Source organism: Podarcis gaigeae, assembly GCF_964106915.1.
Source record: "Podarcis gaigeae genome assembly, chromosome: 9".
Taxonomy (NCBI): Eukaryota; Metazoa; Chordata; class Lepidosauria; order Squamata; family Lacertidae; genus Podarcis; species Podarcis gaigeae.
Genome location: NC_139685.1, coordinates 62,338,159 through 62,354,723, shown reverse-complemented (window position 1 = coordinate 62,354,723; position 16,565 = coordinate 62,338,159). Strand labels below are relative to the sequence as shown.

General features: G+C 42.4%; 1 protein-coding gene and 1 long non-coding RNA gene across 8 annotated transcripts in view; one reads left to right on the top strand and one right to left on the bottom strand.

Moving 5' to 3' along the window:
* The window catches only part of LOC310852974, a 472,952-nt gene that overhangs the window by 142,102 nt on the left and 314,285 nt on the right, over positions 1 to 16,565 (bottom strand). The gene's annotated exons all lie outside the window — the stretch shown is intronic.
* Positions 1 to 16,565, top strand: part of GRID2 (glutamate ionotropic receptor delta type subunit 2) — an 835,972-nt gene that overhangs the window by 523,588 nt on the left and 295,819 nt on the right. The window lies entirely within an intron of this gene.

The window sequence follows — 16,565 nt, the reverse complement described above, 5'->3', positions numbered from 1 at the left end:
TATGAAGAAGGGAGTGAGATGGGAAGATAATTCATTGCATTCTTTTTTTAAAAGGGCTTGTGTAACCGTCACCCAAACAACTCTCCAAGACCTACCACAATAAATGGTGTGCAGTGGGGGGGGGGGGTGAGAATAAAGATCAGTCCTAACATGATAATTATAAAGAAGATGGGTGCATGTGATAGGAGGCAATAACAGATTTAAAATGTTAAATGGTACTGTGTAACAGGTACCCAAACAAACCTTGTCACCCTAAAAGCTCTGCCAGATCAGGCCAAAGGCTCACTTAATCCAGTATCCTGTTCACACAGTGACCATGCAGGTGCACATGGGAAGCTCTCAAGCCTAACCTAAGCGCAGTGGCTCTAGAACAGATCAACACCATCAAGATTGGAGTCCTTCTTGCACGCTGTTGTGTTGAACTATCTAACTTTCTGTGTGTAATCTTGAACACTGTTAATTGTGAGCAGCAGTCGGGAGACCAGGGTTCAAATCCTCACTCAGCCACTATCTTGTAACCCAACTTACCTCACAGGGATGTTTGTTTGTTTGTTTGTTTGTTTGTTTGTTTGTTTGTTTACTGCATGTATTGCCTTATTACCTTGCCTCAGATCAGCCTACCACAACAACCTTGAAAAAAGTATGTATAAAAGCCAATAATAAAATCCACAGACCAGCACATAAGCTCTAAAAAATTCTCTAAATTGACCCTTCCCAGGACCAGATCATGATCCTTATGTATGACTGTAAAGAGTATTTCTTCTTTTAGTCAATTTTTATATACATTGTTCACATTATAATGATGGTGTATCCCTAAGCTCACATCAGCCACTGCTATGTGGTAGTTTTTTTACCTGCAATTTCCATGCATTAAAAAAATGGAAAATAATGTCCATTTATGGTTATAGATACCAAACACTTCTGATTTGCAAACAAGTAGGATTCTACTGCTTTCCATAGAAATAGGTTGAAGTTGGTTTTATGACAATAGAAGTTCAAGAATCAAAAGCAGTTTAATGGAGTATTAACAGGCTACAGGCTCAAAAATTGGCCAGCCCCACTCAAAATCCAGGAGCTGAAATCCAATTTCTTTTCTAAGCACTACTTAAAAACGTGTGCTTTAAATAGTGCAATGCTAACTGTGAAAGCTACTCAACTGACCTTTGTTCCTCCTGCTGCTGTTGGCATCAATACAAAGCATAATTTGTAGTGAAACTATACCTCTAAAGATATTTGCTGTCAGAAAGACTGTTGGATCATGCCTTGATCAAAATACCTGGTTTCCTTTATGGTGAACCTGGGAAGTGTTTCATTATTATAGAATCACAGCAATTCTAGCTTGTCAATATGCTTCTAAAATTGTGGTGCCCAGTAATGCATATTAGGTCATATTTGCTATTCTGTATTCAGAGCTCATATTTGTCTTGCTTTGTTCTCATACTCTGTGCATTACTATTTAGTCAACTGAAACCTCAAGTCATTACCTCCAGCAGTTTCCTGCCATTTAGCAGGTTTCTGTAGCACCAAGTCATTTTCCTTTGCAACTTTTGCGTCTGGATTTTCACTTTTTGAAATATGGCAGCCCTAGTAGCCACATAAATCAGAAGGAAGGGGTTGTGATCATTGAGTTTTATAAGACTTGGCAAATTCTCTGTTGTATCATGAATCTTTGCAACTGGAAGGCAGCACACATCCTGGGACATCCTGTTACCTCCACACACTGCTATTTCTATCCCCCTCAATACACTGTACCTTCCACAGCCACCTCAGTGTATTCTGAGGTCTGCAACTGTTGCCCTTGCTCCTCTGGCCCAAAATCTGTATCTGATGTGAGGGCATGGAACCCATTTTGCAGCTCCAGTGACATAGCATGGCTGCTGACTGTCCTGCTTCCATGTGTTACATTCCTCCAGGGATTCATCTCCTGCAATGGGTGATCATAATCTCACCTAGGGGCACCCCACCTGCATCGCTGTTCCAGAACAATCTACTCTGCTCTTTCGAGAAATTCCTCATCTTGCCCAGTAGCTCGAAGTTGGGCATCAAGTTGCTGTACCTTCTCTTCCAGCAAGCCTTGCACTCGCTGCAGGTGTTCTGCACATACTCAGGCAGGAAGACAAACATGGCAAAGGCATTACAGGTCACTGCAGCAGCTCCCTCACCATCCATGTCTCTTGGTCCTATGTATGCCATGGGACAGCACTCTGGGCTTCTCCCTCAAAACACCCTCACAAATATTCCTGTCTACAAGTCCTAGTCACAAGCTCCCAGAGGCTGCAATCAGCTAAATAGAATTGCTGCTAGCCACTAACACCTCCCACAACTCACTGTAGATTGTTTAGCTTATACGTAAATCTTGCACTGCCCTCAGATCCTGTGCTCTAGCAGAGCACATGGCCATACCCACAGACTCACAATCAAGCCTCCAAACAGCTCAGATAAGCAACCAGCCTTAATCCAAAAGACACAAGCCCACTCTCTTCAGGCTCCTCCACCAATCCCTCACAAACAGCCCTGTTTACAAGTCTCAGTCATGAGCTCTGAGAGGCTGCAATCCGCTGTGTCAAGCTTTGCTTTATGGAGGACTTCATATGATCCCATCACCAACAGAATGAACACATTTAACCTCTTAACTTCATCTTAATAAATATATAGTGCTTTGAGCTCGTCCTTCAGCCAATTTTACAACTGCACAATAAAGGCTCAACTTCAAGTGACTGGATTGTACTGTCTCAAAGCTGTGGTGGTGCATTCAGTGTCTGAAATGCAATCAGGCATGCTTTATATAGTGCACTTGTTGATATTTTGAGTGAAGGTTGAAACTGCATTATGTGCTTCTGTGCAGGTAGAGTAACTAAATGATTAAGGCACTCAGCTGCATCCACAAACTCCAGGATGACCTTAGGTGCAAATTACTTTGTAAAGATAACATGTTTGCTGGTGCATCAAGCAGAATACTCTCTTCCTAGTGCTGTTTTCAGTGTTTGTTTTGGGGATATGATTGGGTGGGGGGGAAGGGGGAAAATTATGCTATAGGTCTGCAAGGCAGATACTGGTATAGGGCAGGTACCAGACTTCGGGGATCCTGGGCAGAGTACTACTGTTCCCCTTTGCAAGCATGGGAGACCTATCAGAATGATCCACTTCTGGAGACTGATAGATTGTAGGGTTTTCTGTCTGTAGGATTTTCTGTTCGTTGAGAATGGCACTCCTGTTGAAATCATCATTGCTCTGTGGAATGCAGAGAAGACTTGGACAGTAGACAAGGTCACCCGCAAGAGAAGACTTGAACCATTGACAAGGTTACTCCCAAGTGCCCTCTCCTGAACTGAGCCACTTTCGCTCTTTGGTATGCACTTGAGTTGAGGGCAATGAGGCAGAATAGGAGATGGCTAGAATGCTCAGAAATCCTGTGACAAGTCCAATGGAGTGCACACACAAGCTCTTTATAATTGAGTCTATTTTCTGGCAATGAAGAGAAACAATTATTCCCCTCTGGGCTTGCCCATACAGTGGACCCTCTAGTTACATACTGCTCTGGATACGTAACTTTCGGGTTACGAACGTGGCAAACCCAGAAGTGTATACTTCTAGGTTTCACTGCACGTGCATGCACAGAAGTACTTAATCACGCGTGCGCATGCGCAAAAGCAGCACCTCTGCCTACAGACTTTTCGGGTTGTGGGCGGACCCCCAGAACAAATTTAATTCATATCCGGAGGGTCCACTGTACTTGTCTCTTGCATAGAAAGCATGGGTCAGAACAGTTTTCTGCTTGTTTTGCACTTTCTAGGCATGGGTCTGAGTGGTTTTGCCTTTGCTGCACCGTTTTTTCCTGGAAAATCTGCTCCTTAGTGATAAATTGGAGCAAACAGAGGTGTGGATAAGCCCTCTGTTATGCCCTCTCAGTGGCAACCAGCAGTGCTTTTCCTTTTTTAAGTTTTTATCTATAATTTTCAATTATGAGAAATAAACATTTCAAACAGTAAAAAAGTCATCATTACATGTTAAACCTCGACTCCCCTCTCCCTCTTTCTGAGGTTCCTTAAATTTACTCTCTTTTTCCCTGCATTTCCCAGTTAAATCTATTTATACTTTTTCTCATCTATTTCATATATGTTTTAGCAACTGCACATTTTTACAGTAACCCTCCTTAGTCTCTGCAATTTGGCTGCATCACTTGCCCCAAATAATGCCCAACTTTTATCCATTTTCCCCCAAAAGGTACCACATTCTATCTGAAAGGAAATGGATTAGTAAAAATGAAATGAAAAACATATTGCTGCTATATATAGTAAGAGAAGACAAGCAATTGGAAGCAGTTATTATTTTGAAAAGGCCTATTTTTTGTATATTAAATGTAGCTAAGTACGGTTTAAAAAAAAGCTGTTACTATTATATATTGTAAGAGAAGACAAACCATTACAGATCAGTTATTTGAAGAAGCCTAATTTTATGTTTTTCTAAATGTAGTTTCTCTCTCTCTTTGTCTCTTTTTTATTTTTATTTCAAAGCATTTCTAACTATAACTGCCGCCCACGCCCCCAAATAAGTGTTTACTCTGCCAAGAATCATGTTGAAACCTTTGCAGAAATGTAAGAACTGGTACACAGCTATGTTCCAATTCACATACTAGTCTAAGAGATGCTGGCCTCTTCAGATTGCATTAGAATCTGCAGGTGCTGAATACCACAAGCATACCTTCTGAAAACATTTGTTCACATATTTAAAGGTTTCTATATCACTTTTCACAAATATGTGCCAAAGATGTATACCACTATTTAGGAAAACTTTACAAAACTGCTTAAGAAATATACATATTGTTGTGTGCCATTCCATTCTCTGAGCAGTGCAAGATTCTAGGGGTTCCAGGTGTTTATTCAGGGTTTATGTTTCCTTTTGGAAATGAGGTATAGCAGAGACTGTGGTGTCTTTATGATATATGGCTTATTTACACATATATACAACTTGAGCATATGATCATGCCAGTGGGCATGGGGAGCTGGATCCAAATCTATATCTCACTCATATCCTGTGGGCCACTCACTTATCAATCAACTGATACTACAATGACATCAAGTGCCCTGTTTTCCCTAAATACAACCGTGTGTGTGTGTGTGTGTGTGTGTGTGTGTGTACATCTGCTTGTGTACATACTGTATGTGCCATTAGGCAACAGAGATTAATGATGCACCCAGCCTCCTGCCTGTGGTGACAATAGCTTTATGAGCTTTGGCTTCTGGTGTGCTTTATTAATCTGTAACTGATTTCTCCACTGAGAAGCTCAAGGGCTAGGGGCAAAGACAAAGGACAGGTCCTGCTGTGGCTCCAGCAGGAATCCACTGCATAGATAGACTGATAACATGGCAGCAGTTTAATAGAATAGCAGCTGGGGGTGGGGGAGAGACTGAGACACACACTGAGAATTCAGGCACAGGCCCTGCAGGGAACTGGATGTGTCTCTTCCAGCTCTTAACTTTGCATCAAACAATGCATTTTCTTTGTCTTTCCCTCCTGCTTCTTTCCTCTCTCCAAATCAGCTAACACAGCCTTCATCTTTAAGACGCATTCCCTGCTGTTCTCATGCACACTGTCTTTTCCTCCTGCCTTTCAGAGCCCCAGGTGTAGATCTACTTGCTTCTTTTGCCCCTGGGAGATGGGCGAACTTGTGGAGTTGCCTTGTGTTATGATTTGCTAGAGTATGACAGTTGGGATTCCTTCTGTCTTATTTTGCCTGTGCTCAGATCTCTTTGACTCGCAGTGATCACATCATTGAACTGATGTCTGGGTCTCATTACTGGCAACTCTTCTATCTGCAGGGAGAAAGGAAGTGTGGGTACATCCAAGTACAGAGCACTGACAATAACCAGCTCCATTGGTCCATGAGATAACATGGATGCCAGTGGTGTTTGATAGCAGTTCTGGATCAAAGGCGTTTAGTGTGCTTCCAGTTGGAAAGGTGGAGCTGGGTTTGTGAGCAGATAGGCACTCACTGTAGCATAGATAGTGGACGTTTAGATAAAGCTATTTCAACATTTTTGATTCCAAGGAAACCCACAGAGAGACGCAAATGAGGCGGTCCTGTGACAGTTTGTGTCTCTGCCATGCAATACCAGCTCTGTGAGTTTATGTGAAGCCTTCAGGTGTTTTTTACTATGCTGAAAACAATTGAAATCACCTCAGAAAGTAAGGGGAGATTTTTCATCCAAACAAGGTTCCAGATCATGTCACACGTTGCTGTAAAGGGCGGGGGGAGAGTATCAGTTGTCAATGTATGCCTCATAGCGTTGTCACAGTTTTGCAATCTGGCCTGTATAAGCACTGCTGTGTTCAATATTTCTGGCATGACAAAAGGATTACATTGCATTTCAGAGGCTTACATTTTTTTAACAGGTTGCTTAGCCATGTGCAGCGAAGTTCTGTTGAACTAGGGTTTGGTAGTTTGGATAGCCTGGGAACAGGGCATGGGGTCACAAGTGCAATAGATTGTGTTGTAACATTGTTTTAAATATTTATCTTGGAATATCAATAGAATCCTCAATGAATGGACTTGAGGATCTGCACAAATGTGAGAATTTGGGGTACTAAAATATGAGCATGATGTCCCAGAGATTTGCAAAATCTAGACCAAGAAGTCATAGAATCATATAATTGTATAGTTGAAAGGGACCCCAAGGGTCACAGCGTCTAATCCCCTGCAATGCAAAAGTCAAAGAAATAGAGTTCAAAAGCAAGAGCCTGGAATAATATCAAAGCATTTCAATCTCCACATATTTCAGGTTCACCATGAAGGAATTAGAGTCACCTCAGGTTATGGCCAGGAATAGGTCCGCCTGCAAGGGCATAAGAAAGGGGGGGATGGAAAGGCGGATCACCCCAGGTGCCATCATGGAGGGGGGTGACAAATTATCAAGGAACAATTACTGCCCTATTAGGACGGTTCATAAATTTGTATTTTTATTTTTAAATGCCTGCTCCGAAGGTCTTATCTTACTACAAGAGAGATTATATAGCTATATATGAAATTTCATGCATATCAGTTAATATCTTGACCCTCCTCCACGGAAATAGCTATTTGCTTAGCCATTTTCCTATGTCATGAAGGCTGAAATTTCAATTCAGTGGAGCAGGGTCAAGATATTAACTGATTTGCATGAAATTTCAGATATAGCTATATAATCCCTAGTTTAGTAAGATAAGACCTTTGGAGCAGGCTTTTTTTTTTTTTAAAAAAAAAGTTTTTTATGAACTGCCCTACTGCCCTACCATCCGCTGGGCTTTCCGGTTCCTGGAAAGTCGGCCTATGTGAAGAAAATGAGACTAGGCCAATTAGATTAGGCCTTGCCTTTCCTTCGCCCTGCCCCTGCCCACAGTCGATTTTTCTTGATTTTACTGTTGTGGGTTTTTGATTTTTTATTTCGGTAAACCACTTTGCAGTTTTTAAAAAATAAATTTTATTAAATAAATAAACAATAAATATAAATAAAATAAAACAAGCCGAAACACAATCCGTCCTGTAGATTTAAGTATCTGTCTGTAGTCACCTACTTGGTATCAGAGGCCCAGAATCCACATTCGTTTGTAAGAAAATATGAAATAACGTAAAACCATTTTTGCAGGCACAACCATTTTTGTGTTTATGGGAGACAATCTTACTCGGCTCTGAGTGATTGCCAAAGCAGAAGAAGAAGATGGACTTTACTATCCAAGTGAGAAAAGGGAATATGAATTCTTTCTCTGGAAATAATAATTTAATAAAGAGATCAAACTCTTCTGAATGTTTCCTGGTTGTCAGATGGGAAAGGGGAGCTTAGACAAAACACCCACCAAGCAGTGCTTCTTTTCTAGAAAAATAGGTGTCAGTACTCACCATGAAGTTGTTACAGTAAATGCCACGCTTTTTAACAACAACAAAATGGTGTGCTGGTACTGCGTACCCTTGAGTACCCCTGGGGAAAACCACTGCCACCAAGTATACACTGTTCTCTTCCAGTGTATCTGAATTGATGTGGAACGTGACTAAGGAAGAATGATTCTAAAACAAATATAATGTAGATCGGCAGTAATTTCAAAATATATCATTGACACCAATTTTGGATAGTTCAGGGGAGCAAGCTTGCCCTTTTCACAATATTTTGCTCTATTTACCTCCATTTTCACAGCCCTTCTTAGCGGTTTTTCTTTGCTGTCTGTGTGATCCAGCCAATCAAGGGGTCATGCAGCAAGCAGAATGATATGTGATGTGTGATGTCATTACAAAGCCAAATCGAAATGAAGGCAATGCCTACTGTTCTAACTCTGAACAGTCAAACGTGTCTGATCCATTTTGCATACACAAACCAATTACCCTGCAAGCAGCAAAGGCACATTTCATGGGGGATACATTTCTCACACAATGCCGCATCACTTTCTATTTTGTCTCAGCCCAGTGGAAGGATAAATAAAGCAATGTTTAAGAGACTTAAGGTCAGTAAATGTACTTTAGCACTTCACCATCACTTAAGTGTTGCCAAGCGGCAGTTGACCATAAATCTATCTGCACAATGGGAGAGCACTTTGAGGAAGACTATGGCTCAGTGATAGAGCATATGCTTTTATGGTAAAAGATCCCATGCTAAAACACTGGTTTCTCTAAGTAGGGCTGGGAAAGACTCCTTCCTGATACACTGGAGAGCTGCTGCTAGTCAGTGTAAGCATCCCTGAGTTAGATGGATAAATTGACCATTTATCAATGAAAGGCAGCACCTTACATTCCTAACATTCAAAATTTACAAAGGCTGCCTAAGTGTTTGTTTGTTATTTCAACCTTTCCTAAGCTGCATTTTCTGCCCAAGTGGCACTCAAAGTAAAATGTGTATTTACACAGCTAGCTGTTCCCTTGGGCTTTGTTGTAGTCCTGGTATTGCAGGCGTTTGGTAAAAGTGCTAACTTTGACATACCCTAAAGAGACCTGGGAAAATAGAGCGGAACCACTAGGAGTGACAGCAAAGTGTACAACTTACTTTTTGTATTATTCTGCTAAATTGCTAGGTCTTCATTGCCGCGTAGCGATTTCAAATGCTTGGAGGATTTTATTTATTTATTTATATGTCTTTTCGTTACAAACGAGAGCAGCTTGTAAACTGGCAGCATTGCTGGCTTGCTTGCTTCGGATTGTCTTACATTTAGCCTGTTTGAAGGCTTGAGAGTGAATGACAGAAGAAAACACTGATAAATTGTTAGGCTCTCCCAAACATTCAGAAGTTTTGGAGTTCCTGCCAATGACAGATGGTTTCTCTTCGCTCATCCCTTGTCTTCTTGACAGCATTTTCCTGCACTCTGCAGAATCTCTCCCCGATGTGCATTCTGTGGAAAAATAATAATCTGCTTCCCTGCTCCATCCACTTTTGTGCTCCTTGGTTGAGTGGCGTCCATATCTGATGGAGTGTGAAGTTGTCTTCACAATGCAGTGTGCCAACCTGGTGTATCCAGTGATTAATCAAAAGCATCACTACTTCCTGGGCTTTTGTTTTTAAGAAATAATGATTTCCATTTCAAATCTGCCATATATTTGGGGTCCTGGTCACGAACAAGTTGGCAGAGGAGTGGAGGGTTGGCAGCTAAAACCTAACCCACTGGCTTGTGGCCAAGTTGCATTATTATTATTATTATTATTATTATTATTATTATTATTATTTGTCGCTTTTTTTTACCAGAGTAACTCAAAGCGACTTACAATATATAAACTATGATGGGATAATGAGCTGCTTGTGCGTAAAAGCTTGATCCCTCTGGGGTTTGGCTGGTCACCCAAACCTAGGCACTAACGGAGCCCCCAAAGCATGACTCCGTCAGTCGCTGGTAGAATCCGACAGTGGGCGTCTACGGAACTTACTCCAACATAAAAGTTGTTTGATGGACATGCGCCTCCTGGACTCTCTGCGTGACAGCTTCCGGCGAGGGGTGGGGGTTGCTAAAGGGGTTCTTGTTACCTCCTCACTGTTCTCACTAGAAGTATCCCAGAGCCTCTCCCCCGATTCCCTTTCCGCTGGAACTCCTGCTCTCCCCCTACTGGTTCCTTCTTCTGCTGTAGAGTCTCTCCTATTCTCCTGGAGCCTCTCCACCACCTGTCCCTCCGATGGCAGTTCCCTGACAATAAACAAATACATACATAAAAACCAGTGTGAAAGAAAACAAATAAAAATATAAAAGACGATCCTAATTTGAAAAGGCACCCCACGCACTTAAGAAGACAACAAATAATTGAAAGCCAAAGGCCAGGCAAATGCTATTCCTCCACACACACACACACACACACACACACACACACACACAGTGAGAGAAGGAGAGGGTGGAGAAAGATAAAGCACAGTTTGTTTAACCCAGGCTTCCTCAACCTCGGCCCTCCACATGATTTGAGACTACAATTCCCATTATCCCTGACCACTGGTCCTGCTAGCTAGGGATCATGGGAGTTGTAGGCCAAAAACATCTGAAGGGCCGAAGTTGAGAAAGCCTACTTTAACCTCAACAGTACAGAGATGAACAGGGCAAAAGGGATCTGATAATGTTTCTTAAAAAAATAAGCAGTTCAGATTTGACTTGCCCAAGAGAAATGAGTGCCATAGTTCCCACATGTGTGCACATGCACATACGTACACATCTTCTTACTGTTGAATTTAGTTCACTGGTGGTGCAACTCAAGAGCCTTGGAGCGACATTGGAACAAAAATATCTGCCTTAATCCAGAACCTTTTCAGTTCAGATATATTTTCTCCACCACCTTTTCCTGTGGTGCTGATGCTGGCTAATTCTGATTCCAATTTTACAAAGATGATTTGGAGACAGAGAAGTCACCATTTCTTAATAATTTATTTCCTGCAGTTGTGTCCCACTTTTTCTCCAAGGAGCTCAAGAACCACCAAACAACCCTGTGAGGTAGGTTACGTTGAGAGGCAGTGGCTGTCCCAATGTTGACTAATGTTGCCCAGTGAGCTTCATAGCTGAGCAAAGTGTTGAACCCTGATGTCCAAGGTCTTAGGCCTAAACTCTAACCATTACTCCACACTGGCTTTCATTTTGCTTGAGGCCTTCCAACAAATTCATGGCTGTGCAAGCACTAGTCTCCTAGATCCCTGTCTACTGGACCATCCCAGCTATTAGAAAAGTAGCAGCAATAGTTGTTCACACGCTCAGCTGGAACAAGTCGCAATCACCTGCCCAACATACCTGCGGCACGCTTGATAAATCATCAGTGTGAGACTGTTAATTTATCAGTTTTGCTCATTACAGGCATGCTCTAAATAATTTCTATCCCTTTATGCAATTAAAAACCAAACCTGAAATCCACAGTAGATCTTCACCTTGGAGGTGCCAATCAGATGTTTGGTAATTAAGTGGATGATTTATTTTTCCTTGCTGCGGAGATTCCAAGCTACTCCTGCTTAGTTTGATATGTCTTAAGGCCTTTTGTTTTAGTTTGAAAGCAAGATGTTTGAGCATGTCTGAAAACCCTTCAGATTTCCATATGGCTTTGTGGAAAGGGCTTGCCAGGGGTTAACGTTGCTTCACTTCATATTTTGGGGGAAAGGATTAGGTCTTATAAGCTTTTCCAGCCCTCATTAGGAATGCATTCTATAGTTTAGCTCCATGGTGTATGTGTTATTTTCCCTGTTCAGCTCAAGATGTGACTTGCATAAACAGCACCATCACAGGATTTTTGTCTCATATGGAAATTTCCAATCTGTCCCTCCTTTTTATATGTACAGAGCACTACTTACTGTCACAAAGCCAACGATGTAGACAAATGAATTCCAAACATGCACAACCATCTGAGGTGCAGGCCATTAAACTGCTGGATGCCTTTATATGCCCTCCACCAAATGGATTTCTCCATGCTTTGTGTCACAAAAGCTTTTTATTATTGCTCCCCATTGCATTATGAAACCGTACGGATCATATAGAAGTGGAGAGAGGGCGGGCGGAGTGGTGACTGCAACTACTTTTGATTCTGGCTCCACCTACATTGGCTTTGGTTCCTGGTTGACTCTCCCCCCCCCCCCACTGCCCTTCATAGGAAAAAAAGAACCAGTGAAAAATTGCCAAACATTCCCACCCACCTTTAAAAAGTGCAACTGCATGGCCTGCCAAGGATCATTTTGTGCCCATTTTGGATTACCATTGGTGTGGAAATGCTAAAGAAAAGAACTCAGGGCTTTGGGATCTGTTCATGCAATGCAAAATTCAGGAACAATTCGGGCAAAGAGCAGTGGTGTTGGTTATTTTATGTGTACCAGTTGATGGGGGAACGATTCAAATGGTGCTAAGAAGCTTTATTCTTGATGTACTTTTATTTTGAATATTTGATATGGAAATTTGTATGTTGACAATAGAAGAGTACGACTTTCTTTGTGTTTTTGGAAGGTGGGGTGGTTCTAAGCATTAGGGAGGATATTTTATGCTAGTGATGCTTTGCGGACCTGCTAGAAATCAGATCTCTATAATAGCTCCCTGCTGCAAAGCTTAATTATATTAAACCTGTTAGATAAAATCCCTGCGTAGCTATGGAACTCACTGAGTGACTATGTGTCTGCCATCTTTATGTCTAAGCTACTCCTTATAGTTGTTTTGCAACTCTAGGCTTACCATAGTAAAGGCAAATTACATATGTAACAAATACAGTAACCTTACTATTTATTTTAAAGGTGGCAGGACTGAGAGGAAACCCTTCCCAGAAAATCATAAAGCTCAGGCATGCTCATATAGAGAGATACAGTCCTTCAGATAGCCTGGACCCAAGCCATAGAGGGCTTTATAGGTCACCAGCAGCACTTTGAATTGTGCCTGGAAATGGACTGGTAGGCACTAAAGGCTTTTTTGTTCTCCCTGTAACCCGCTCTGGTCAGCAATGTGGCCACAGGATCTAAAGGCAGCCCCTTGTTGTCACAGTCCAGGTTATGGGCAGTCGGAGTCCAGGCTTGGTACACCGCGACCGGGGTCGAGGTCGGGAAGCAGGAGTCAGCAGTCCAGGGTTAGCAGTTCAGGGGTCAGGAAGCCAAGAGTTCATGAATCAGGAAACCAGGAGTCAGGAAGCCAAGAGTCCAAGGGTCAGGAAACCAAGGGCCCAAGAGTCAGGAAACCAGGAATCAGGAAGCCAAGGGTACAAGTGTCAGAATACCAGAAGTCAGGCAGCCGAAGCACATCTAGGTGTGTAGCGTGTTGCTGTGGCAAAGAGCCAGAGGGAAATGCTGGTCTTATATACCCCTCCTAGCCCTTGCCACCAGGTGGTACGAGTTTTCTGTCAAACCTCACCTGTGCGGCCGCGCCTTACCCTTCCAGACGAAACTCAGGAAGGCCCCAGCTCTGCGAGGCCCTACCAGTACGAGGGCCTGGCTTCTGCATGCACTTCTGACACATGTAGAGTACATTATGGTAATCCAAATGGGATGTAACTAATTTACGGGATGCAAGTAACTATGTTTACCCCTCTCCCTCCCCAAAGCTGAGTACCTTTAAAAAGGGGTAGGCAGCATGCATTCCACTGCCATTTAGGAAGCCATCTCCCAGCCTCATTCTCCTCTCATCCATCTGCTCTCAGACTTCTAGTTCTGTTTTTAACTGGAACAACAAGCCAAAATCCACAGATTCTAATTTCTTGAAGACCATGTTGCACTTTTTAAAGTAGGGAAAAGTTTCGCAGTTCATCACCAGCTCTTCTCTCTAATATTAGGATGTGTATTAAAACGATGTTTTTGAACTTCTCGTTTAAGAAGGGAGAGGGATTGGCATTAAAAATATATATATAACGATAAAGGGACCCCTGACCATTAGGTCCAGTCGTGGCCGACTCTGGGGTTGCGGCGCTCATCTCGCTTTATTGGCCGAGGGAGTCGGTGTACAGCTTCTGGGTCATGTGGCCAGCATGACTAAGCCGCTTCTGGTGAACCAGAGCAGCACACGGAAATGCCGTTTACCTTCCCGCTGGAGCAATACCTATTTATCTACTTGCACTTTGACATGCTTTTGAACTGCTAGGTTGGCAGGAGCAGGGACCGAGCAATGGGAGCTCACCCCGTCTCAGGGATTTGAACCGCTGACCTTCGTATCGGCAAGTCCTAGGCTCTGTGGTTTAACCCACAGCGCCACCTGCGTCCCTTATAGAAAAGACTTATCCCCAGATTGTGGAACATGTCAGATACCAGACAGGCAGTGAAAGAACAAAAATGGGTGGATCCTAGAGAAATCTGCTTTGTTGATGATGGAGACAAAGAGAGTGGAGCAGGAGAGAGCCAAGAAACTAGCCATGGAACCTGAACAGTGTCTGCCGGAGAAGAAACTACTGGGTGAAATGAACAAATGATCTTGAATAAGCTAATGTTATATGTGCCTTCTTTCTAAAGGATGGTGAGACTTGAAGGAGCCTGTAATTTAGTCTGGTAACCTGTCAGTACATAGTAAGAACATAAGAAGAGCCTGCTGGATCAGACCAATGGCCCATCTAATCCAGCATCCTGTTCTCAAAGTTGCCACTTAGATGCCTGTGGGAAGCAGGACCCAAGCACAAGAATCCTCTCCCCTTCTGTGGTTTCCAGCAATTGGTATTCAGAAACATTACTACCTCTGACCATGAACAAAGAGCATTGTGTCTCCTCCATGAATGTGTCTAATCTTTTAAAGCCATCCAGGTTGATATCCAGTTGATATCCATCCAGGTTGAGAGCCAGTGTGGTGTAGTGGTTAAGAGCGATAGACTCGTAATCTGGTGAACCAGGTTTGCGTCCCCGCTCCTCCACATGCAGCTGCTGGGTGACCTTGGACAAGTCACACTTCTTTGAAGTCTCTCAGCCCCACTCACCTCACAGAGTGTTTGTTGTGGGGGAGGAAGGGAAAGGAGAATGTTAGCCACTTTGAGACTCCTTTGGGTAGTGATAAAGTGGGATATCAAATCCAAACTCTTAATATCCATCACTGCCTCCTGTGGGAGTAAATTCTATAGTATCTTCTTTTCTCTCTTCTGTAGTAGTGATCATAAATTGAATGGATGTAACAGAACTTGCCAGAGTCTCTAATACTGATGAAAACTCTAAACCTCCTCTTTGAGTTTTGCTCCTCGTATCAATCAATCAATCAATCAATCAATCAATACCACGAGGAAAATCCAGTCACCCGTTTCATGCCATGCAAATGACTCATGAGAGTTTAGGGAAGTTGACTTCTTTGTTTCTCTAGTGACTATTCATTATCATAATCCCATTTGCTCTCCTGCCTCCTTGATGATGTTGTGGTAGACTAACTCAGTGAAGAATCCTGCAAGCTCAGGGGAAAGACAAGGGCATGGAAGAACATTAGGCCATGAATTTAAAAGGGACACCTTGTCCAAGAAATATATAAATAAATAAATACAGAAAGACTGCTCCACTGACAGATACCATGCATCCATTTTTGCAAACCTAAAAAAATAAAATAAAGCCACATGAAAATTTCCGCTGGAGCTGTATGCACTTTTTATTAAAGAACGCACAATGTAAACATTTTGCATGTTTGCTTGCATTTAAATGCATTTCCTCCCCAAATAAGCTTTTGTGTGCATATTTAAGCAAAATAAGCTTTTGTGTTGCAAAATTCTGAGAAGTGTGTCATCCAATAGCTGTTTCCACACAGAAATCCAGGGCCAGCAAATAAAATTAGGTCAGTTCATTTTAAATTATGGACCAAATTAATCTCACCTCCATCACTAGACTTGTGTGTATGAGGAAGGGAGGGAATGAGAGAGGGAGGAAATGGAAACACTAAAGAAAAATACTGTAATGTTTTTCTGCACCAGACAACGCTGACAAAAATGTGATCAGAACGTATTATCTGCAGGCAGCTTCTGTAACCTTAAGAATTATTTAAGCTAGGGCCAGGTTTGATGGTGCCCTTGGCAAAGTACCTTCCTTCCTTATTTATTTTATTTTTAAAAAGTATTATTTTAGCCCCTACCTTTTGTCAGTGGGCCCCTCAGGATTACAGTGGAAGCAGCACTTCCTTCTGAGCCAAATACACAGAACCAGATTTCCTCGTGCTTGATCTAAGGGAGAATAAACAAAGTACGGCAAGTGAGTACGCTCTCATGGTGGTGCTTAAAAAGCTATGCTAGCTGGGGCTGATGAGAGTTGTAGTCCAAAACATCTGAAGAGCACCAGATTACGGGAGGCCTGGTTTAAATAGAGGAGACTGTCTGAAGCATGAAACTCTTGCTGTTTTCCTGCTTGCCATCCAGTATTAAAGCTTTAACCATTTGGCCATTTAAAGAAAGAAAGATTTTGAAAGCAAAGGGGCCCGTTGTTCTCCATGGTGCTGGAAATGCACTATAATCCCACATTTGATTAGCAATGCCTGAAAACAACCAAAATGCTTTGGCAACATTTTGCCCAAATGATCTTTCCCTCCCTCCCTCTCAGCTGAATAGTAAAGGTCTTTTCAGACCCGATGGCTTTATCATTATTTATTTACCGTTCCCCTCCCCCTCCTGCCCCGGCTTGGTCATTTGTGGGAAGCATCTATTTAATAGTCATTGGCTTTCATGTAGAAAAGATGACTGATGG